The sequence below is a fragment of the Cnephaeus nilssonii genome (assembly GCF_951640355.1).
Source record: "Cnephaeus nilssonii genome assembly, chromosome: 22".
Taxonomy (NCBI): domain Eukaryota; kingdom Metazoa; phylum Chordata; class Mammalia; order Chiroptera; family Vespertilionidae; genus Cnephaeus; species Cnephaeus nilssonii.
Genome location: NC_137093.1, coordinates 14,934,731 through 14,958,239, shown reverse-complemented (window position 1 = coordinate 14,958,239; position 23,509 = coordinate 14,934,731). Strand labels below are relative to the sequence as shown.

The 23,509-nt window shown below is 49.9% G+C and overlaps 1 protein-coding gene and 1 pseudogene across 4 annotated transcripts in view; both read right to left on the bottom strand.

Moving 5' to 3' along the window:
• LOC307094276 (small ribosomal subunit protein eS4-like) overlaps positions 1-20,979 on the bottom strand; it is a 47,107-nt pseudogene extending 26,128 nt beyond the window's left edge. Inside the window, exons 1-2 of the transcript in view lie at positions 20,945-20,979; positions 19,495-20,155 (exon numbers count right to left, since the gene is read on the bottom strand). The product of the transcript in view is annotated as a small ribosomal subunit protein eS4-like (transcript). The remainder of the gene's footprint in view (positions 1-19,494; positions 20,156-20,944) is intronic.
• PKNOX2 (PBX/knotted 1 homeobox 2) overlaps positions 1-23,509 on the bottom strand; it is a 280,121-nt gene that overhangs the window by 174,575 nt on the left and 82,037 nt on the right. The gene's annotated exons all lie outside the window — the stretch shown is intronic.

The window sequence follows — 23,509 nt, the reverse complement described above, 5'->3', positions numbered from 1 at the left end:
GAAAGCAAAAAGAGCCATCCTTTGAGTTGAATAGAGCATCATGAAAAGCCTATGCCTGCCTCTCACACACACACATGCACACGTGTATGATGCACACATATGTACACATGTGAACATGCAACCTCTCCACCTTGTCCTTGTTTTGCCCTCATGACCATGAACGAGCAGAAAGTCTTCCTGGACTGGCACTGACCCGGGACCCACGCTGGGGAATCATCTGTGCGCATGAGGTTTTAGGCCTTTCCGAAGCCAGCGCTCTGTGGTCCTGGCAGGCGAGCGATCATGTAAAGGCCTTCAGATAAGCACCCACGCAATAATGCAACCAGAATTGAAATGAAGGCTTGTTTTACTCACCATGAAAATAAAATGGAACCATAAATGAGACTGACCAGTCACATAAATAGGAGGAAATTCGTTAAATGGTAAGTGAGGAGGGAGTCGTTGAATGCTCATGTTTGTTTGGAAAGGAGGTGGGGACAGGGACAGAAGAAAGCCTCCATAGGAGGCAGCACGTACTCAAGGACAGCTGAGCGAGCACCATGAAGCTCACCTGGGTAAGCTGTGAGGATGGAGAGAGATGAGCCATGGTTTGAGGTGGAGAGCAGTAGACCAGGGCATCACAGACGTGGGCTTGTGTCCTGACTATCATTAATTTAGTACCTGGTAGCAAATACTGGGCTCTGAGACAGTAACCCAGCCAGCATTGCATGCGCTTCCTCAGAAGAACCAATGCTGATTCACACCCATCCTCAGTCCCCTGGGCCACAGGCAGCGCTGGGCACCCAGTTGTAGAGATACTGGAAAAGGTGCCTCAGTCACATTCTCCAGGCCCAGCCCTGACCCAAGACTCGGTTCTTGGGGCTGTACCTGTACAGAAGACCCTAAAAAGGACTGTTGGCACTGGCAGGCTAATCCTAATAATTTTCCTGCCTGGGAGAAGGAGTTAGAGACACTCATAACCTGTTTACAGAAGGCGGTGAGGAGGGGAGGACATCCATACAGAGCAGTGTGGGCTCCCAGGCGGCAAGGCCCCTGCAGAGGCCACCCCTCCGCGGCCAGAGGATCCGCTCACAGGGCAGCCTGCCTGGCCCTGTGGCCATCCTCTGAGGCGTGAACACATCAAGAGTAAGACTTGCTTATTCTCACCAGGAGTGTCACTGCTCTCCTTCCATCCCAGGTCACTGACCTGCCTCGAGCATCCTTTCTTCTCCTGGGCCCCTAACTGGTCCAGCCTCCAGCCTCTTCCCATCCTTACCTACCCACCACCTCCCAACAACCCGAGAACTCTCTGAAACACACATTTGATCTCATCCACTCGTCCTTAATGCCCTTCGATGACTCCTCATCGCCTGGCAGAGGTGGTCAGCTGGCAGCCCGCAGGTGAACTCTGCCCTGTCCGGTGTCTTTGTAAATTCTGCCACCACCTAAAAAGTGGGAAATCTCATTTAAAAATCCAGATTTCTAACTTTTCTTAAAGACCTGGATGACCTGACGATGCCAATCCTGCATTTCCATGTGGCAATCATTGATCTTGAGTACCAGCTGCCCCTGAATCAGGCCCAGGCCCTCCTTAATGTGACCTACAGAGAGAAGCAAAGCGTCACCCAGAGTCTCTCCTGTCACAGGGCCAGACACATGGAGGCTGACGCAAGCAGCCTGCTGAGGAGTTTCAGGTTCAAGGTGACAGCACGGGTGGGTCAGGCAGGGTAGCTCACTCTGTTCCCAGCTGGAGGCTGAAGCAGGGGATCTGGAGAAAGGCCATCACCACCAGGCAGGCCCACCCGTGTCCTTCCCTCTCCCCTGGGCAACTCCTCCACTCCTGGCAGAGAGAGCAGGCCAGGGCCTCAGGGGTGATCTCCAGGAATGCCCAGGGCTACAGGGCAGGGCTACAAAGAGGCCACACCCCCTTTCTTCCTGAGGCCCCACCCCTAAGTCCAGCCTCTTCCCACCCCCAACTCAGTGGTACTGCACCCCCTCCAGTTATTTCCATCCCACTATTCCTATCAAAGCCCTAACAGCACATATTTTGTTAATTGTACAAACCTAATGGGGGAATGCATTGGCAAAAAAGGGTAATGGCCATCAGACCAGCAATAAAACAAAATTAATGGCCCATAGGAAGAAATCATGTCCACTTAATCCCAGCTCTGAAACTCTAATAGAATAATGGAATACCAACGGAGGGTTTTTCTCTCCATGTAGATTGCTTACACCATGTTAATCACTTGCAAAGCAGGCCACATACCACTCGGGCTCACATGACCCTCCAGGGAAAGTAGCAGACCAGAAACATTTAGTGCAAGGCTCATTACTGACACGCACCACCGCTGCAACACCTCCCGCGCCCGCCCTCCCCCAAGTGACTCTGCGACAGCCAGTGTGAGGTGTCCCAGAGCCATGGGTGGTGGGCTGGAAAGCAAGACACATAATACCTAATAATAGCAAACATTTGTTGAGTGCTTACTATGTGCCAGACACTGGGCTAGCTGAACACCTTCTATGTGCTGCAGTAACGTATCCCATTTTCATCCTCTATTAGCTGCACAGTCCAGTAAGGTACACACGAGCCACAAGTGGCTTTATAAATTCAAACCCTTATTAAAGTTAAGTAAAACTTAAAATTCAGCCTTTACTCTCACCAGTCACATTTCAAGTGCTGGTCAGCCCCATGTGGCTGGTGGCTGTCGCTCTGGGGGCTCAGATAGAGACCACTTCCTCCACTGGGGAACGCTGTACTGGACAGCACGGCTCTGGCGCATTGGGCCATTTTATTCTGCTCACTTAACAGACCCGGGGATCAGGATGCAGAAGGCGAGGGAAGCTGCCCAAGGCCACAGAGCTGGTACACGGCTGAGCTGAGTCTAACCTGGGTCTCACTCAGTCTGGCTCCAGAATCCCACCTTTCACACGATTTCCTTGCAGAACCAACAGTTGAGGCAGCAGGGAGGCCTTTTTAGGGAAGATGGCTGAGGGTCTCATGTTCCCTGCAGTGCCCCTCCCCCAACGCAGACAGATCCCAGTGCTCTACCTGGGAGCCAGCTCTGGAGGTATCTCAACACAGGAAGGTCAGCTGATCTACTAACCCAGCCTCCTTCTGCTTGTGAATGAAGAAACCAATAACCCGAATGGTTGAGTGGTCTGCCCAAGGACCATCAGCGTTAGGGCTATAACCCAGTACCCTGACAGCCAGGCGTCACTGGCCGAGGGAGAGAGGTCAGAGCAATGCCCAGGGTCCACGTGTGGCCACAGGGTGAGAGAGGAAAGAGGTGTCCCTCAGCCTTTCTGGAGGGTCCCGGCTAGGTCAGAAGAGGCTGGGATGAGCCCAAAGGCACTGGGCTCTGAGGAGACGTGAAAATGTCAATGGAGCCCTAGCCGGTTTGGCTCAGTGGATAGAGCATCGGCCTGCAGACCGGGTTCAATTCGGGTTCAATTCCGGTCAAGGGCATATATCTTGGTTGCAGGCTCCTCCCCGGCTCAGGCCCCGGTTAGGGCTTGTGCAGGAAGCAACCAATCGATGTGTATCTCTCACATCGATGTTTCTCTATGTCTTTCCCTCTCTCTTCCCCTCTCCCTAAAAAAATCAATGGAAAAATATCCTCCAGTGAGGATTAACAACAACAATAACAACAAACAAACAAAAATCAATGGAAAAATATCCTCAGGTGAGAATTAACAACAACAAAGCATGACTGGGTTGCTACTATGTTTTGAGAAAGATAGTATAATAGTGTCTATGACAATTAAAAATACACATACACTTTGAGCAGCCCCCGTTTGAGAATGTATCCTATGGAGGAGAGCAGCAATGCATAAGGACAAAGGGGCAGCATCTTCAGCGGGAAGATGTGCAAAACCGCCTGGATGTCCCACCAAGTGGGGAATGGCCAAGTAACTTGGGGTATGACTATGCTGTAAGAAGAACAAATTGGATCTGTATCTTTTGCCACGCAAGCTGGCCATAATGCTCAAAGAAAGAAAAGTAAGGAGCAGAGTGACATGTGCAATTTGGCATTCCATTTGGTGAAAACAGAGAAGACTCGAGAATGAGTTCACCACTTGCCTGTGTTTGTGTGAGCACAGAGGCAGTGGAAGGAACAGCCCGAGTGTTCACAGTGAACCGATGGGAGAATGGGGACAAGGGACGAAGGCTCTCCATCTTTAGCGTATCTTTGCCTTGTTTCTGGTTGCAGTGAGCCACTTTTGTGGTTTTTGAAAAGAAACTGAATAAAGAAAATAAAAATAATTGATAAGAGAAAGACAAAGAGGTTGGACTTGAGAGGCAGCCAGACCTGACTTCAGATCCACCTTGCGTCCTAGCCGTGTGGCCTTGGGCAAGCTCCTGAACCTCTCTGCGTCTTGGTTTCCTCCCCTGAAAACTGGTGATAATAATATCACAGCACGAGGTTGTGGGGGAACTGCCGAGAAAATGAATTTAAAGCTCCTCAGTGACATGGGCCTTTTATCAATGTTGAGGGAATAACCTGCCAAGGACACAAAGGTACTTCCTAGGTCAGCTCTGGGCATCCTCACACGTTGTTATGCACCCCGCAAGGCCCCTATATTTTGCCTTACGTTATAGTTTTAGTGTGTCTATCTTCCTACCAGACTGTAAGCTTCTTGCAGGTAGACACAGTACCTTGCTTAATCATTCATGCATCCATCCATTCATTCATCCATTTACTCCATGTAGCATTAAGTTAATAATAACTTAATAATGTCTGGGGCATATGCACCAGGCACTGTGCCTGGCATCAGAGATACAATAACTAAGAAAACACAACAGTCCCTGCTTTTATGGATCTCACATTCTAATGGAGAAAGCAATCTATAAACATATATATCTGATTTATATGTCACATTATAAATTATTTATGTATATATATATATATATATATATATATATACATATATATATATATATATATATATATAGAGAGAGAGAGAGAGAGAGAGAGAGAGAGAGAGAGAGAGTCAGCACTAAGAAGAAACATGGCATGATGAGGGAGCAGAAGTGATTAGAAAGGGAGGGCACTACAGAGAGAAGACAGCTGAGTCCCCAAAGCTCCTTTTTCTCTGAGAAAGCGCCCTTTGTGGCATGTGCCACAGACCCAGTGAGATCAGTAGTTGCTCAAAAGATGTCAGTTTAAGAATAAAATAAAAATAGACTTGAGTAAGTGCAGAGAATAATGACACCTTAAAACCATCCCTCCACTTCTGCATATATACTCAAAAGAATTGAAAGCAAGATTCGAAGAGATCATTTGCAAATCCATGTTCACAAGAGCCAACCCAAGTGTCCATCCATGATGAAAGCATAGGCAAGAATGTGATGTGTACATACGATGGAATATCATTTAGCCTTAAAAAGGAAGGAAGTTCTGACACAAGCCACAACATGGATGAGGCTAGAGGACATTCTCCTAAATGAAATAATCTAGTCACCATAGGCCAAATACTCTGATTCCACACACAGATTTACAGAGACAGAAAGTAGAATGGTGGTTGCCAGGTGCTGGAGGAGGGGAGATGGGGAGTTATGATTTAATAGATACAGAGTTTCAGTTTTCCAAGAACTCTATAGGTGGATGGTGGTGATGGTAGCACAATAATATGAATGTACTTAATGCCACTGAATTGTACATTTAAAATAGTTAAGATGGTAAATTTTATGTGTATTTTACCACCATATATATATATATATATATATATATAGAGAGAGAGAGAGAGAGAGAGAGAGAGAGAGAGAGAGGCAAAAGTAGGTTTATAGTTGTAAGTATACAAAAATACAGTTTATTGTTATATTATTATTTATTAATATTGTATTATTTATTCATATTACAACTGTAAACCTATTTTTGCGTGCGTGTGTGTGTGTGTGTGTGTGTGTGTGTATTCTTTTACTAACTTCTCCCAGTTTATATATATTTAAAGAAAAAAGAGCCTGGGTATTAAAGAGCAGAAAAATGAGCAGCCAAAGCCCAGGAGAGGATATGGGCCCAGGTAGAGAGAGAGCAGGGACCCCCATTCTCTAAAGCCACAGTGGGAGAATGCAGACGGGTGGGCTGCCAGGAACAAAGGGGCTGTGCTCCTGGGCCAGTCCGCGCACAGGGGAGCCAGCTTTCCTGTGGGAACATCTGGCCCAAGGTGATTTCAAAGGGTGATACTGGCAAATGAGACAAGATTTAGAGCAGAAAAGAAAAGAAAAAACAAATTTTTTAACTGGTGGGAGGAGAGAGGTGTCTGGTAGAGCTGGGCCCTCTCTAGTCTGAAACGAAAGACTGTCAGGAATGGAGACACAGCAATCAAAAGACAGTCAGGAATGGAGACACCGCAATGAGTGATGAGCGGGGACCTATGGGGAGAGACTGGGAGACTCCTGTGCTGAGGGGGTGGGGAAGGGCTTTAGACCAGACCTAGGAGTAGTCCTGGCCTTTATTGTCCTTGACCTTACACCTGCCCCCCTAACTCTCTGGGCCTCCGTTTCTCCATCTATTGAGCTGCGTGGCTGAATTAAGGCAAGAGGAATCTTAAGGTTTTAGGGGTCCACAAACCCCTACTTTTCTGTAGATTTACAAATTTTACCACGACTTCAAGGCTGTCAAATCCTCCGAGAAGTTAAGAATCAGCGCAGAAGATACTCACTAAGCTCGCATTCAGCTTGAAAGTTCCAAGATGCCAAGGAATCTTGGACTAGATGCCAATAAATATTTGGGCCTCAAATAAATCAAGATGTTTATCCTGCCTTGTCTGCAACATAGACATACTTTTAAAATGAAGTAAAATAATGATGTACTTTGAAAAGTTAAAAGTATTTCTCTCATGCAAGGAGGTACGACTGGTTTCCCAGAAAGCAGGCGCAGGTCTGCATGGGGCGGAGACCCCTCGCCACCGCTCCCCTGAACATGGTGCAGCGAGGGTGTGATGGCCACAGGCCACCTTAGTAGAAAGGAAGGCCCCCTCACTGGACCTTGAATGGGGTCTGGGACAGAAAGAAGAGTAAATGCAGCCTCTCAGGAGGGCAGAGCAAATATACTGCTTTGTGCTAGAGTTCTCATTTTGCATCTGGCTTTACTCGGGAGGAAATTTTCAACTGTTTGACTCAGAAAAGTGACAGAAGGGGGGATATGTCAAGGGGAAATAGCTCAGGCAGGGGACAGTATCTGGCCACGAGAGCAGAGGACCCAGCCCGAAACCCTGCGTAATGGCCAAGCCGGGCCACCAGCGCAGAGGCCGCAGCCATGATGGGCAGTGCCCGCCCAGGAGAGCTGGCCCAGAGGCAATGGGGGAGCTAATGGGTCAGAACCAGGTCGGATGGACCTGTATGGAACCTTCGAGATCATCTATTTTGATCTCCTTCTTTCACATTTGCAGAAACAGGTTTCGAGGGGTGGAGACATGTCCAGGGAAGTCTAGGGTAGGAAGCCAGGCCAGCGGGGCCTTCGTGCTTTACCAGGTGTGTTCTGAGTATAGACCCTTTACCAGACTGGAGAATCCAGCTCCCTGCCCCCAAGCCGCCTACAGTCCGATAGGAGAGACACGCCAGTGGATTGAGGGGCTATGTATCACTAGCAGGTATGTAGGGATCACAAAGGAGAGCCTCCCACTTCAGGCAGGCACATCCAGACAGAGGTGAGGCAGTGCAAATATCCACTCTGACATCCAGGCCAAGTCAACAGCCACCCACATGGCCGAGAAGGGTGCCCACCATGGTGGCTATAGGAAGAAGCCTCCAGGGAGCGAGTCCCCGCCCTAGCAGGCCGGCTCCAGGCCCGTTGAGCAGCCTGGGCCTCCGATTAGCACTTCCATTCATTATTCCTAACTTGTCCCCGGGGGCTGGTCCTGAATATCGTTTCATAAATAACTTCACAGGGCTCCCGCTTGTTGGCGGAGGGCAGGCAGGTGTGTGCAGCACGGCTGAGCTGGGGACTCCGCTGGGCCGCGGCTGGGATGCTGGCTCTCCGCGGAGGGTGGCTTAGTGGAGAAGGCGGCCTCCCGTCCCACCTGCATCCAGATCACAGTGGGATGCTGAAAGAGCATTTGTTTCCAATTGTTCTCAGCCACTAATTTGGCTCCAGGGTGTAACACCAATCTGAGAACAAACCGAGTAGGAAAACTGCCTCTCTTGAAGGAGGCCCAGTTTCACCATAAACAGGGGAGGGCGGAGGTTTTCTGAGTTCACGGCAGGCAGTGCGCAGCCTCCAGATCAGGGCTGGCCGCTTCCTCCCTCTCCAGCCCGTCACCCGGAATCACCTGGCTGCACTGCCATCTGCCGTACCTGCTCACTGCTCCTCGAGGTGCCTCCAGCAGAGGACAGATTACCCCGATGGTAGGTAGATAAAACGGGATCCCTTGCTAGCTGTGACTACCCAGAACAGTCTCTCTCCTGAGCAGCTGACTGTCTCCACCTGGCACCTGCCAGCAGCAGAGCTGGCGGTGCCACAGGCTGGCTCAGGTGACTGTCCCTGGGCATGGGGACGTTGAAAGCCCTCTCAGGCAGGGCTGGCCCGGAGGCCCCTCTGTTGGCTGCAGTGAGGTCTCCCCTCCCGGGAGACACACAAGCAGCTCAGTCTGGGAGTGAAGAGCAAGCTCCCTCCAGGGCAAAGGGGTGGCAGAGCTGGCAAGGAGGGCTGCCTGAGGCTTTCCAAACACTGAGAGCAAATCCTCTCTGCAGTGGCCCCTCCTGGTGAAACTGCCTTCTGAGTCCCGGTGACCCAATCAGAGACTTTCCCTGCTGATGCTCTTGGAAGGGAATTAATAGATAAAATGCCTTTACCAACCCACCCCCTCAGTCAAAGGAGACAGGCCATCTTTCTGTGACCTAAATGCCTTCCTCACTCGCATGCGATTTCGCTATGCAGTAACCCCATAAATCCAACCTCATATAAACATACCGAAACAATTTTTTAAATCTCCAGGCAGTCAAAGTACAAGTCACAAAATCCTTGCCCTCAAGCTTCTGAGCCTTCTCCTAGGGAAACTCCCAGGCTCCTACTTACAGCTTCTTCGCTCTGATTTTACACACCTTTCTAACAGGCTCAGTGTCTGGTATCTTGGGCCTCTGTAATATCCCATCGATGACATCACAGCTTGGAGCCCATGGTCTCTGAAATGCTCCCAGCTCGCCGCCAACAGGACCCAGAGAGGAGGAGGCTCAGGCGTCCCCAGAAGGCACACTGAGGTTGAGGAGGATAGGCCAAGGAGAAAACATCAGGGAAGGTTCTGGACTATTCTCTTAGGAAGGCAGGGAGCATGTCCACTATTTAAGCACCCATGGAGGACTTCAAGAAGTAAACGTTGAGCTGTCTGGAAAAATACCAAGTGCAGCCCCTTCTCAATGCTTCCAGGCTGCGGGGTTCTTCCTGTCACTCATCTTGAGCTTGTTCAGAAGCTGCCTGTGTTCCTTCCGGGTTGGCTCATTCATTCGCTCACCAGGCACTGACTCCTACGGAAGCCGGGGTAGTATGATGATGCATACAGCAAGATGAAGGCAACACATGCACACACATACAGCACATGAAAAGACATGTGTAAACATGTGTGCATGCGCACATACAACACACATATGTGCGTGCACACACGCCAGGAGCACCTATCACTTTAGGTGCCCAGTAGGTGCGTGTTGTGCAGGTGTTAGAAAAGCACCTGAAGAAGGAGGGGCAAGCCGATCAGTTTGTCCTTTGACCCAGTCCCTGGATACTCACATGAGAATCTTTGTGGGGAGGGGCTGTAATAATTCAGGAGTCAACTAAAATGTTATCTTACCAAAACGTTAAACTCTCCACCAAGACAAACAAAAGGACGACGCAGTATCAGGCCCAGGAAATGTCGAAACGATTCTTCAGTTCATCATAGAGAAAGTAGATAAAGAGGTCGCCCCTCTGTGGATGAGGCTTCCCATCGAAGACATCACAGCTTGGAGCCCAGGGTGTCTGAAATGATCCCAGCTCCCCGCCAATAGGACCCGGTTTTATGTAAGGGCAGGCCCACCCTGCCAGCCTGACCTATTTTTACCAAATCTTTGGAAGGAAGGGTTTTGGTCAACTGTTCCTCTCCAGCCTCCAGCCAATCATCCCAAAACACGAGCGTTTTCCTCACAGCCCCTTTAGGTCTCTGCCCAGGTGCCCAATCTAAGGAGACAGCCAGTGGCTCTTGTGCCCACCCCAGGCCCTGGGATAGCAGGCCTGGCACAGTCATCGTTTTGGGGACAGGGGGTCTTTAAGAGACTCGTAGGGATGGTGGGAGAGGGGTTGGGATTCTGGCACTGTGTCCTGAAAAATTCAGGTTAATAATTTATGTGTGCATTAAAAAATCTTCTGAAACAAATGGCATACAAATTGTGTGACATTTGAAGGAAATTCGCCAATGTTGCTCAGTAAAGCGTAATAAAGAGATGCAGCCCATAATAATAAGTTACTTAAACTCGGGGCACTAAATGATTTATTAATTGTCTTCTAATCCTTTCCAGCTACAATTGAAACCGAGAGTGTGGCCCTGTTTCACACACCAATTCATAAAGCTTCCAACTCCGACAAGCACAGCTGCTGTTAGCCTCAAGTCCAAGTCCATTTTTTTCCTGGCCCCATCTCTGCCAATGCGCCAGGAGCAGGGCCCAGAGCTGGGCGGACTGCTGTTGCCGGAAAAAGGTACATGTACCACAAACACGTCCCATTCCACTGCGTCTCTCACGTGAGTGTCACATAAAACACACTCATTTTGCCTCGAGGACCTCTCCTCTGGGTTCCCCGCCCCATCTACTCTCCTACAGCCATCAGTGCCGTGGTGCCCCTGGGCAGACATTAGTCCTGAGAAGATACAGGCACAGGGCTCACGGCCCCAGGGTCCTCACTGGCAGCAGACGGTGAGCCAGAGAGAATTAGAACAGAGATAAGAAATGGAAGACAAGGACCCACCTTTTCTCTGGGACACGCTGACCCAGTGGCGACTGTGGGGTTTCTGCTGCTGTGTCCACTTGCTGGGCCTCCTCCCTGTCCCTAGAGCTCCAGACATCTGTTACTCTGCTCCCTGGGAGACCCCACGCTCAGGCTGCTGCCAGAGCCACCAGCAGACCCAGCTCTGTCTCGGGATTCACACCCCAGGGACTATGCTCACTGGTCTGATCGGAGGGACTGTCACCAGCAAACTATAAGTCCCTGGACTGATAGAGAAATAGAACAAGGTAGGGTCCCGGGACTGAGTGACTGGGGAAGTGCAGAGACCAGGTTCTCAAGGTGAAGTGATGCTCCAGGCCTCCTCCTTCCCCCAACATGCCTCTCCCGTGTTCCATGTCAGGACCATGCCCTTTGAGCAGTTATCCACGTCTGCCAACCACCTTTGATTCTGCCTCTGCCCTTTTTCTCTCTCCCTCACCCAATGGGGGGGGGGGGGGGGGCGGGCGTTCACTTCTAGAGCATTTCTTAAATCCACCCCTTTCCTACTCCACAATTCACAGCCCGGGGGAAAGTCAGCAGGTCTTCCCAGAGGTTTCATGGGATTTGCTCAGTGTTTCTGGTTTGGTTTTGAAAAAGGTAACATGTAACACGGTTCAAAATCAAACGGTGTATAAAAATATGCACTGAAATGTCTCCCTCTCATTCCTGTCTCCCCCTTATCCAAGCAAACACAAATGCAGAGTCTTGTTTTCTATCTTCTAAGCACACTTTTCTGAACCTTGGTGAATTTTTTTTCCTTTGACACTCCAAATATATTTTTTAGAGATCTTTCCATAACAGTACAAAGAGAAGTTCCCCATTCCTCTTTTTAAATGCATAGTATTCCATTGTCAGGACATTTGGGTCATTTCCAGTTGCTCGCTATTGCAAACAGTGTTGCAAATAATAAACTTAGCATATATATAATTTCACTTATGTGCAAGTATATCTTAAGATCAATTCCCTATTTTGAAATTGCTGAGTCAAATGGCAAATTATTTATAATTTTGATATTACCAAAATGCCCCTGTCAATACAGTGTGTCACAAACTTCTTGAATGTTGCCCATTTATTACATGAATGATTAATGCTATCTCAGGATAGTTTTCATTTCTCTTATTATGTGTAAGACTGAACATCCTTTTACATGTTGAGCCGTTTATATTTTCTATGAATAATCTGTTCAGATTCTTTGCACATTTTTTCTATTGGGTTGTATTTTGTTGTTGATTCTTAGGAACTCTTTGTATGTTAGGGAAAATAGCCCTGTGATGTGAGTTGCAATTTTTTATTCCAGTTTCTCATTTGTCTCTTGACTTGACTTAAAATGTTTTACAGGTGCTTTTTAAATTTTTTATATGAATTACAACAGGATATTTGTCACAGCCTCCATTACCCCCCGCCCCCACCCCCGCCGCCCCCCAGTTTTACAGCTGACTCACTTTACTGTTTCTAATTTTAAACCTGGACATGGTGCGATGCCCACCACTGTATGACCCAGAGGAAAGCTAGTCTGCAAGCAGAGCCGATCTCCGGGGGATGACAGACAAAGAACCGGGGGCTTGTGGATGTCATTGAGCCCAGAGCAGTCCTGGTTTGAATGTCATAATGTATAAGAACATATATTCCTTACTGTTTAATACACTTTGGGTTGGATTTGCTGCTACTTTCAGCTTCTAACTGGCACATGCCTTGAATGTTCTTCAAGCCCAAACCTGTCCCACGTGCACTCTGCATGTGGTCAGCCCGGGAAGACTCCTATCAACTTGCTCCTTGACGACAGCCCCAGCAGTAGCAGCTCTGTTACTAGCCCATGACTGAGCCGAAGGGCTGGCAGAGGGAAGAGGGTGGGAGGAGTGCCCCCTCTGATCAGTCAGGCTGCTCTGGACAGAACTTCCCACTCCAGCCCATCATGGCCTCTCTGGTCAGCAGAGAACTCTGGGAGGCCATTCTATCCATGTCTCTCACAGTTTATAGACGGCAGAGCACGGTGGGGGACACACCTACCCCGCCACAATGACAGCAGTAGCCCTGGCCTCCAGCTGGAGAAGAAGAGGGGATGGAGGCTGCAGGAGGGGTGGCACCCTGGGTTCCCAGCCACCTCTCTGCCCCTCAGCCCCACTAGCACTGCCTCCGAGCTTCTTTCTCCTTCTCCCTCTCCTCTCACCTCACGCTGTCTATGGTCAGAGCCAGGGGCCCACCGTCACCTAGTTTATCAGGAGCAGAGGGATTCGAACCCACAGCTCTGCCCCTCACTGCCTACCCCCTGGCTCCTGCCGCCACCAGACGCAGCACCATAGAGGGTTTCTCTGGAGCAGGGCAGAAGAAGACGTGATGGGGTCTGGACCCAATACAAATTCTTACCCTTTCCCTATACACCAGGGAGGAAAAAGGCATCCCTGTACTCACTTAACACAAAAGCATCTCAGCAGCTGGCAAAAGCCTCATTCTCTACATTCCAAAACCTGTGAGGACCTGGGGTCCATACGTCAATCTAGAAAGAGGCAACATAGTTGACCAACTTAATTCAGTAGCAAAGACTCACTGGAAAGGCCCTTCTTAACCACTTCCCAGCTTCTTTGGAAAGCAAGATGCAGACACTGAACAGCTGAGCCGGGTGTGTGACCGCCCCGGCCAGGGAGAGACCAAGAGTGGTCCAACCTTCATAGGCCGGTCCAAGCCCCTTTCACCTCTACCCTCGGGCTTTCATGAATTACCGGGGAGTGGAAAATAGAGTTTACATCCTGGCTCAGACCCTGCTTCCCTGGCTGAGAGCCCCGGGCAAGTTCTGTCCATTTATAAGCAATGCCTGGAGGTGGCAGGTCTGCAAGAGTCTCGGAGCTGTATCACACTCGCTGTCTGCCAAGGCCCTGACTCACGGTCCAGAGCTCTCCCACGGCTCCCAGCTTTTCTTTCCATCCAGCCTTGATTAGAAAACCAATTACTACTGCACTAATCCCACAGCCAGTCCTCCTGGTGGGGAAAACAGTCTCTTACTAGCAAGCTGATACTTGGACCATCTGAGAGCCTCCCAACCGCTCCGGAAGGCGCGGCCTTCCCCTTCCAGGACGCGCAACACTGCCAAACAAGAGCAGACAGCTTCCAACCCAAGTCTGTTTTCATGGAGTCTAGTTCCTTCGCTGAGGCTCTACCACCACAGATTTCTCTTGGTTGGAGCTGGTTCAAAAGTCACCAGGTACACAGCCACACACCCTTGGAGCCCTGGGGAGCTCACAGCTTCATCTCTCCTCCTAGGCCCAGGAATGCCTGCTCACCCACACTTCCACCCACACACACTCCCTCTCTCCCACCTCCCCGCTCTCCCGCTCAAAAGACCCTTTGAACCCCTCTGGAGAGAGAGGGGGCTCTGGAAGTGGACAGAAGCTTAAGTGGGACTGAGCCTTCAACATCAAGGTGGAGAGAGGAGAGATGGGGAGAGGGGGACAGAGAGAGAGTTGGGGAGGGGCGCTATGCACATGTGTCTCTGAGTGATGGCAAAGGGATGAGGACCCCTCACTGCACCTGTACCCGCTGGCAGAGGCTGTCTGCAATTAACTGGGGGCTAGGACACCAGGGTGCAGATCTCCCAAGCTGACCCCAAGGCATGACTCAACTTGCACAGAGGCAGGGCCAGCCCAGGCAAAACTCAGAAGGGGACAAAATCTGCTTAGATGGACAACCCTTTCGGGATCAGCTGCCCCCCAGGCACACAATGTAGAGATTTCACTCGCGTCTCTTAGCCAGGAAGAAGGGGCTGACGCGTTAATCTGTGCTTCATGAGCACCCGCCCGGTGTGCGCATTAGAGAGAGGGAGAGGCGGGGAGTGAGGAGACTCAGAGGGGTAAATGCTTAGCTCTGGGGGTAAACTGCTGAAGGTAGAATAACAGCTGAGGGGGGTAGGATCTGGAGGTAGCAGTGAGTCGAGGCCAATGATGGAGGCCCAGCTGACCTCAAGGCAGCCCAGGAGGTGGGTGCTGACATATCACATCACAGGCAGGGACATCAGGGTCAGGCAGAACTGGGTTGGATCCTCAGCCCCATCACTTGCTGACGTTGTGATCTGAGGAACTCACTTATCTCCTTGGATCTCACTTCTACCAGCTGCTCAGCTGGGGCCAAACCATCTCAAGGTTGGCGTGAGGGATAGACAATGGCAGGAGCTCAGTCCCTCCTTCCACTGGGAGGACTGAGGCCAGGTTAGCACAACCAGTATTTCTCCTCAGGCTTCCACATGAATGGGCAGGGTCTTTCCCTCTGTGTTCACCGTCTCACCCATGTCCCACAATGTATGTTGCCAGACAGTAGAATTTTAAATGTTTACATTTTTTTAAGTGTCTACTTTAACGTTTGTCATGAGGAGATAATAAACACAATTACAAAGCATTTTTCAAAACTGGAGTCTCCTTTGTTCTTCAAATGGTCTTATTCCCATTTAATAAATGGGAAACGGAGAGCCAGTGATCTGAAGGGACTTTTGCAAAGTCACCCAGTAGGTAAGCGGCAAAGCAGGCATGACTAAGGAAATCCACCTGGGAAGGGCCAGAGGAGAGACCTGGGTTCATACACAGAGGGAGGCCCCAGAGGGGATAACTTTTGGAAGACGGGGGATTCTAATAAACCCTCAGAGCCTGAATTTGAAAGACCGGAAGTTGACTGCCACTCACAGGGACACCTGTGAGGCAAGGAGGGTGGAAAGAGGACGTCACAATTTCTGCAGCAGACCAAGAGTTCAGGGGAAACGGACATACTTCATCTGTGACATGAAGACCTGTGGAAAGGGGCCCTGGGCCAGACTGGGGTTCGAGACACTGAACATGCAGTAGGAACGGAATCTACTTAAGTCTACCTTCCAGGTTGACTCAGACCAGGTCAAAGTGAGCTCTGAGGCTAGACCTTAATTAGGCACCTACCTAGAGTATGTGCCCAAGATCTCCATCACACAGCAGCAAACAGGGATGGGGAGGAACTAGGGAAGGCCGCCGGTCCTGCCCCAACTATAGAACAAGCCAAGAGGATCTTCAGCTGGCTGCTGGCTCCATGGATCGTGTTTCCTTTGCACACACACCTCCCATGTGACTGGGGTATACAAAGATGGCTGGGACATGCCTCTCCCATGCCCTATTCAGTGGGGTTTCCTGACAACGCTGAACTTGGACAGGTCCTATAAGAACATGCTCTTATCCTCCTGACCAGGGTTGACCAGCCAGGGCCAAGCCAGGTAAAGTCACACCTGGACTGGAAGGATGACTCCTGGAGCACTCCTCATCCGGGGATCCCAGGATCTCAAATCCCTAACCGCCAGCTCCAGAAAGAACACTCTCCATCTGCCCCCTCGGCACACACAGACTGGCTCCCTGTTTCTGGGCTGATGTGCTGCTTAACCAGCTGCAAGGAGCTCTTTCAAAGGGAAGATGAGGAATGCCTCCCGGGTCCAGGGAAGCCACTAATCTATATTGTGAAGCAATTTCAGAGTCTCCTTTTGCTTTCAAATGTACTTAATCAACATGAAAAGGATTGTGAGGGCTGGAGCTCCTACAGGTAAAACTAAGGGAGAAGAATAATGTTCATAAATCATTTACCATGCAATCCAAACAGGGCTGTGTTGTTTTTTTTTTTTTTCTTAAAGGAAAAGGCAATGCCAAAGAAAAAGAGCTATAAGGGAAACTGAACACACTGTGACTTGTCCCCAATTGTAGAGTGTCCCCAAGTGGAGCAAGGCAGCCTTTTTATATTATTCTCATATGCAATCTGACCCTCAACACTAGTTTTCCAGCCTGGGTTCCTCCCTCGTCCTGAAAGCTCAGACCAGCAATGCAGTCAGCTCTGTGGAAGGACAGCTGATGAAAACAGCTGCACTCCCACCTACTGTGCAGCCACACCGGACTCACTGTCTCCTCCGCAGCTGACTCCACCCTGGGGCAGCTGGGCTGAGCTGGGAGCTCCAGGAGGCGGAGATGGCAGGCCACAAGTTCCCAGCTGCATTCTTTCAGGCCTCAGCTCAAATGTCACCCCTCCGAGAGGCCTTCCCTAGCCACCCCGGTAGAATGATGCCCGTGGCCCCTCCACTCTCTACCCTGTAACCTGCTTTGTTTTCCCTTCAGAGTGATTATGACTTCTTCACATCATACTACCTGGGTGTTGTCATGTGTCTCCCCTACCAAGATGTAAGCTTCATGGAGGCAAGAAGTCTATGCACTTTGTTGACAACTGATCCCCAGCATCTAGAATAGTACCTCGCATGTGGTTGGTACGCGTAGTTGGATGGATGGATGGATGGATGGACGGATGGATGGATGGATGGATGGATGGGTGGGTGGGTGGGTGGATGGATGGATGGATGGATGGATGGATGGATGGATGGGTGGATGGGTGGATGGATGGGTGGACAAATAAATGAAAAGGTCCCTTCCCCTCATCCAGGGGCCACTGCAGATGAGACAGCTTGTTTAATCCCAAGTAGGAAGATGGCAAACAAGAGCTGCAAGTCTGTCGCTGATTTTTGATTTTGCCATTTTGACTCAGAGTGAATTATTCCTATTCCTCAGCCTCACATCCTCCATCGGCCGAATGGGTATCACTCTCATGCAAGTAAGGAGAGGGAGGAGACAGGGAGATGTACCATCTCCTACAGGCACCTGGGCCATTCTATGCACCTGACTGACAAACGTCGTCTCATTCGTCCTTGTGGCCTGTGAGATTGGTGTTATCAACCTTATCCCAGATAATGAGACCGAGGCTCAGAAATATAAAGTCACTCACCCAAACTTGCACATGCAGGGAGTGACAAAGGGGGGTTTCAACCCGGGCCTCTACATTACACGGTGGTGTCGCGCTTTAGAATTCATCCTTTTGCCTACAAGATGGGGCATCATCCCAGAGGAAAAGCAGGCTGTGCGGGTAGAAGAATCTAAAGATCTAACCTCCGAACATTTTCAGAAGTGGAAGTGAGGCAGCGTGACCACCTCGTCCCAGCTTCCCTGAGACTTCCAGGTTTTCCCACTGGAGGTCCTGTGTCCCAGGACACCCCTCAGTCCCAGGACTGGACAGTCGATCACCCTCAGGGGGAGGCAACCACAGCGAGAGACGTGAACACCCAGACCCTGAGCTAAAGAGCACGGGTGTCCTGGGAAGGAACCCATCCCCACGTGCCCCACCAGCTGTGTCCGTGACGGAGGCTGTGACCCCCAACGCAGAGCCTATGCCTGATTTGCGACACGCAGGTTGGAGGCCACACTGGTGTGGGGGAGAGGCAGGAAGCTGTGAGGCGCTGTGACCTCCTTTGCCCCAAATGCAGTCTTTGGTCTCAGAACAAGAACAGCGTGGGCTCCATCCCTCAAGGACTGCAGCCACCAGGACTAGATGACCTCCGGAAAGTGAGGAGGGCAGATTCCTGGAGTTCCAGTCAGTGAGGCTGGACCGATGGAAGCGTGGAATTCAGGATTGCCAATAAGTGCCAAGAAGTACCATCAGGCCCACGGGATGGACCCTCCCAGACTCCCGGATCAAAGCCATGGCCTCAGAAGGAGAGGTCACCTCTGTAAGGGGTCTCTGTTCTCCGGCCAGGCTCTGGCAGAATCTCTATCGCACATCTTCATTCTCCTGTGTCCAGAGGGAAGACCCGTCCATGGACCACCCCCAGTCCCCACCACCACCACTGCCACCTTGCTTCACCTCCAGTGATGGCCACACTCCCCTGGAGCAACTTGGTTCTTATGGGGGCTGATCGGGTCTCCTGGGGCCAGAGCTGGATCAAGAGAACTGCCCAGAACACTGACAGAGACCAAGCAGAGGTGAGGGTGGGTGAAGAAGGCACAGGGCTGGGGTGTGAGGGTACAAAGGACACGCTCCCCACCTTCAAGATTTCTATGCTCAGGGCCTCAGGAGAGGGTTCTTTGCCCCTTCTTTCACTCGCAATAAAGGTGGCTCTGACCTCACCTTGTAGCCAAACTCTGGGGCTGCAGCCTGCTTGTCCTCTCCAGCCCAGCCCCGGTCACTCCTGCGCTGTGGGTGTGTGGCTTTGTAAATGTCTTTTGACTTTTCAGTGTCAGCTGGCTGTGTCCCCTCTATAGGCTGTATCTCTAGCCTCCCTCTCCTGCCCTCCCACCTCAAAAGCAGAGTCCCTCCTTACCCCCAGGTGATGCCACCTGGGCTCCGTCCCCATGTGCCCATCAGTTGTGAGTATGTATTCGTGTATGTTCAGCCTCCCCTAGGCTCAGGCTACCCACCATGACCTGCAAACACACAACGTCTCCCCAGGCCCCTAGACATGAGAGTGCAGGGAGAGTCCTGGCCCGGAGGTGGGCATCCATCAGTACATGGATTGGCCCTGCATCCTTCAGAGACTCACTGGTTAACAGCCTCCATCTGACTTCCTTAAATATTGTGAAGATTAGGTAAGATAATGGACTTGAAGTATTTTATAAATTATAATATGAATGTAAAGAATTACTTCATCTTGAAATTATTTTCTTAACCCTCTGAAATTATATCCTTCCTATCTTTCTCTTTAGTGATTTGTGCTCATAACTGCCTTGTCCTCACTTCCCTTTCTCTCCCATCCCCTAACCTGGCTGCTGACCCCACAACTCCCATGATGCTGCTCTTGAGCTGGCTGAGTGCTCCAGGGTCTCTCTCTGTTGGTGAAGATGCCAGTTCTTCCCAGGTTAGCACCTCCAGTCACCATACAAAAGATTACCGGTGCCACACTTGATAACATCAGCCATTTTGCCAGTCTCCAAGTCAACCTGAATGGTGTCGTTCACCTTGAGGGGATCCGGGTAGCTGATGGTGCCAACATCATGGGTCACCCAATCAAGGATTCCTCTTGTGCCCCCAAAGATCCTCCTCACTTTGCACAACCTGTACTTGGCCTCTGCAGGCACGATCCGACGAACAGCAAAGCGGGCCTTGGTGTCATAGATCAGACGGAAATTCTCCCTGGTCTTGTCAATGCTGATTACATCCTTAAAGCCAGCAGGGTGGGTTACCTCGGCTTGGACCTTGTCATCAATCTTAATAAACTGCTGCGTGCTGATCCTTCCTTCGTCTCCTGTTAGGGCATAATTAAGTCTGTTCCATAGGAAAATGATGAGAGGGAGGCATTCTCTCAGCTTGTGGGGACCGGTAGATGGCCGAGAAGCAAACACACCATCAGTTTATCCAGCACCCAATGCTCCGGAGCCGCTACACACCTCAGATGCTTCTTGGGACCACGAGCCACAGCTGTGCTAGGTGTGGAGCAAGCTTGTCTTCACTGTTTCTGTTACAGCACCAGTTCCCTTCTGATCGCCCATCCACGTTGGAGAAATCTTGGAATTCTGTTCATTTCTCCCAACCTCCTCCCCACCAACTTTCACTTCACCCCCTCACTAACCCAGGCCAACACATTCTTATAGGGCACAGTTTAAGTCCTAACGGGTCCAACTCCCATGTACATCTCCCCATTCACTTTCCCCTCTCCCCACAAACACACTTGTTACTTTCTTTATTACTTTTTGTTCTTGGACCATCTCCTAACTCACAGCTCTCTGCACTGTTCCACCTACATATTACTGTCACTTGTTCTTTATGTCCAAAGCCTGCACTGGCTCCTGGGGCCTCTCGAACCAAGTGTGGATTTCTAAGCCTGGCAAGGAAGCCTTCGCACCATGGCTCCAACCTAACTTTCAGTCCCAATTTACAATCCCCCTCTGTGCCAGTCCTACACTCCACGTAAGTTCGAGTATTTCTCCTTCCCTGACTATGCCCCATACTTGGGAGACTTGGCGCCTTTGCCTGTCCCATTTATCTGTCGGAATGCCTGTCTTCCACCTCTGCCTATTCGAACCCTAGTCCTCCTTCAAGCCCAGTCACATGCCCTCTTCTCCATGGAGCTTTCCTTTCCCTTACCCTCTCTAAATCCTCCAACCTGGCCCTTCCACTCTATCCGCAGCTTGCTGCCTCCGTTCAGCCCTCAGCACGGCTTGCCTAGAGGACTGCACTAGGTTTCTATCTGGCTTCCCTGCATCCGGTCTTACCCATGGTCGTCCAGCCTTCGCAGCACCTCCAACATGACCTTCCTAAAGCTCAAATCTGTCCAAGGCACTTGCCAGCCTAAAATCCCTCACTACTGACAATGCTATCATTTATTGAGCACTCTCTTTGCTCTAGAACTGCTCTTTAACTCAGAATATGCTGATTAACTCAGTGCTCACAACAGTGCACTGAGGTCCTATGTTTAATCCCTTTTTATGGATTAGGAAATTGAGGCCCCAAGGGACTATCATTCACCCAAGGGCACATAGGTAAATGCAAGAGCAGGACACCTGGCTCCAGAGCCTATTCTCAGCCACATTTTCATTCTGTCTCTTCAGGGGCTCCCCCTTGGCCGTATGAAAACATGCTCCTTTGAGGGCACATGACCTGGCTGTGCCTGCTTCTCCATTCACCTCTGGCTATTCTCCAGACCACGCCTTACACTCCAAAATCCTCTACTGCTTCTATGCACATGCGCAGCATGCTGGACCTTGCACACCTGCCTCTGTGCAGGAGGCACCACTCTGCTTAAGTCTTTCATGCCCACATTGGGCCACATTTTGGACCACTTTCTACTCAAGCCAGCTTAGATGTCACAAGCAACAGTTCCTTCCAATCTCCCGACAGCCATCAGCCTGAGCTGAGTGTCCCTCTGTGGTGCTCCCACAGGCCCCCAGCCTTGAAGTTTTCTTTGTGAGTTTCCCCCTATATTGTAGACTCCTCAAGTGCAGGGTTATGTCACCTTTGCCTCTGTATCTGCAGAAAACCTACAGTGCCTGGAACACAGTAGGTGGCCCGTGGTGTTTGCTCCACCTTCTTAGCTTCCTCCATCACACTCACCAAGGCCCTGCCCCAGTCGCTCCCGATCAGCCCAGTGCACAGCATTTCTTTCCTCCTGGAGCTCCCTCAGCACACAGCATCTGTGCCACTCATTCAGTAATTAATTAATTCTGTGACATCCTGTGACATCGCCTGCATTGTAATCTTCATGATTATTTAACTCTTGTATTGTTACTTTTCACAAATCACCTCTCCCATTAGAAGGGATAGATGTCTTTAAGATGGAAGTTAGGAGCTAGGTTTCACTTGCATTTTTGTCTTCCGAAATGCCTTGTACATCCTAAGTGCTTGATAAATGTATGGGGATTTAGTTTAACACAATCTGGGGAAGCTAAGGTCAGGCTGGAGAGCATGTGTTGGGGCAGGGCATGCAATGAGAGAAGAGGGTTAGACCTTGGCTTTGAAGGAGGGGCTGCTCAGAACAACAAAATGGTTGGGGCCTAAAGGGACAAAACCCAGTCTCTGCTCATCCTCCCCCCAACAAGAGTCACCTGCTGGCTATGCAAAAAAAAACAACAAAAAAACATTTTGGATGCAATCAAATGTAGAATTAAAATTCTTGATTCACAAACAGGAGTCACAAAGTAGAAGAGCCCAAAACATCACTCTGCCCTCAGCCAGGAAGCTGCCACCTGGCCTGCTGGGCATGGAAGCCCGTGGCATCAATTCTTCCTCAGCTGATCTATCAGCCATTGAGCAGTCAACCATCCCGGGAACTTGCACTGACTAAACTGGGGAATTCCTATGAAAACCAAGATGAGTTGGTCACCTACGACTGGAACAAAGCATCCGCCACAGGTCAGCGACCTTGTACATTGCAAGCACCACACTAATAAACCACACACCCCTTGCTACTAAGTGTGGCCTCAGACCAGCTGCATTGACACCATCTGGGAGCCAGTCAGTGGGGAACCTGAGTCCCACTCAGACCTACTGGCTTAGAATCTGCATTTTAACAAGAGGACCAGGCAACTCACTTACACATCAACTTCTGAAAAACACTTTAGTGGCCCCTCATCCCCTGGACATCCAAGTCACAGCTACCCTAGCTGCATCCTGGGGACCAAAACTAGACCCCACTGACCCCACCCACCATCATACCTCAAACCAGACTTCCTGTTGTGGAGAGGAGTCGGTCTGGCTTCCTCCTCAGGCCAGCTGATCGTGGGATTCTTTCCAGCTCCACCATCTCTATGACTACGAGGTGTACCGGTTAATAATGAGGATTTTTTTCAATAGATAGAGTTATACATATGTTGATATATATGCAATTTGATATGTATGCTATTTTGTTGTATTGACAGCAAGCTTCAAAACTTCATATGTCAAATTTTCTGAAGGTGTTAACATCATAGATATTTTTACGCTTAAAAATGTTGAATTTTGTGCCAAAAAAAAAGAGCATTTGTGGGAAGTTTTAATTCATTACTTTATTTTGAAGAAAAAGTTATCGTATACTTCGGGAAGCTTATGGTGAACATGCTCCATCTCAAGATACTTGTGAATGCTGGTTTAAACGCTTTAAAAGTGATGATTTCGATGTGAAAGACAAAGAACGCCCAGGTCAAGCGAAAAAGTTTGAAGACCAACAATTACAAGCATTATTGAATGAAGATGCATGTCAAACTCAAAAACAACTTGCAGAAAGATTAAACGTTGCTCAGCAAACAATTTCTGATCATTTAGAGGCAATGGGAAAAATTTTAAAGGAAGGAAAATGGGTGCCA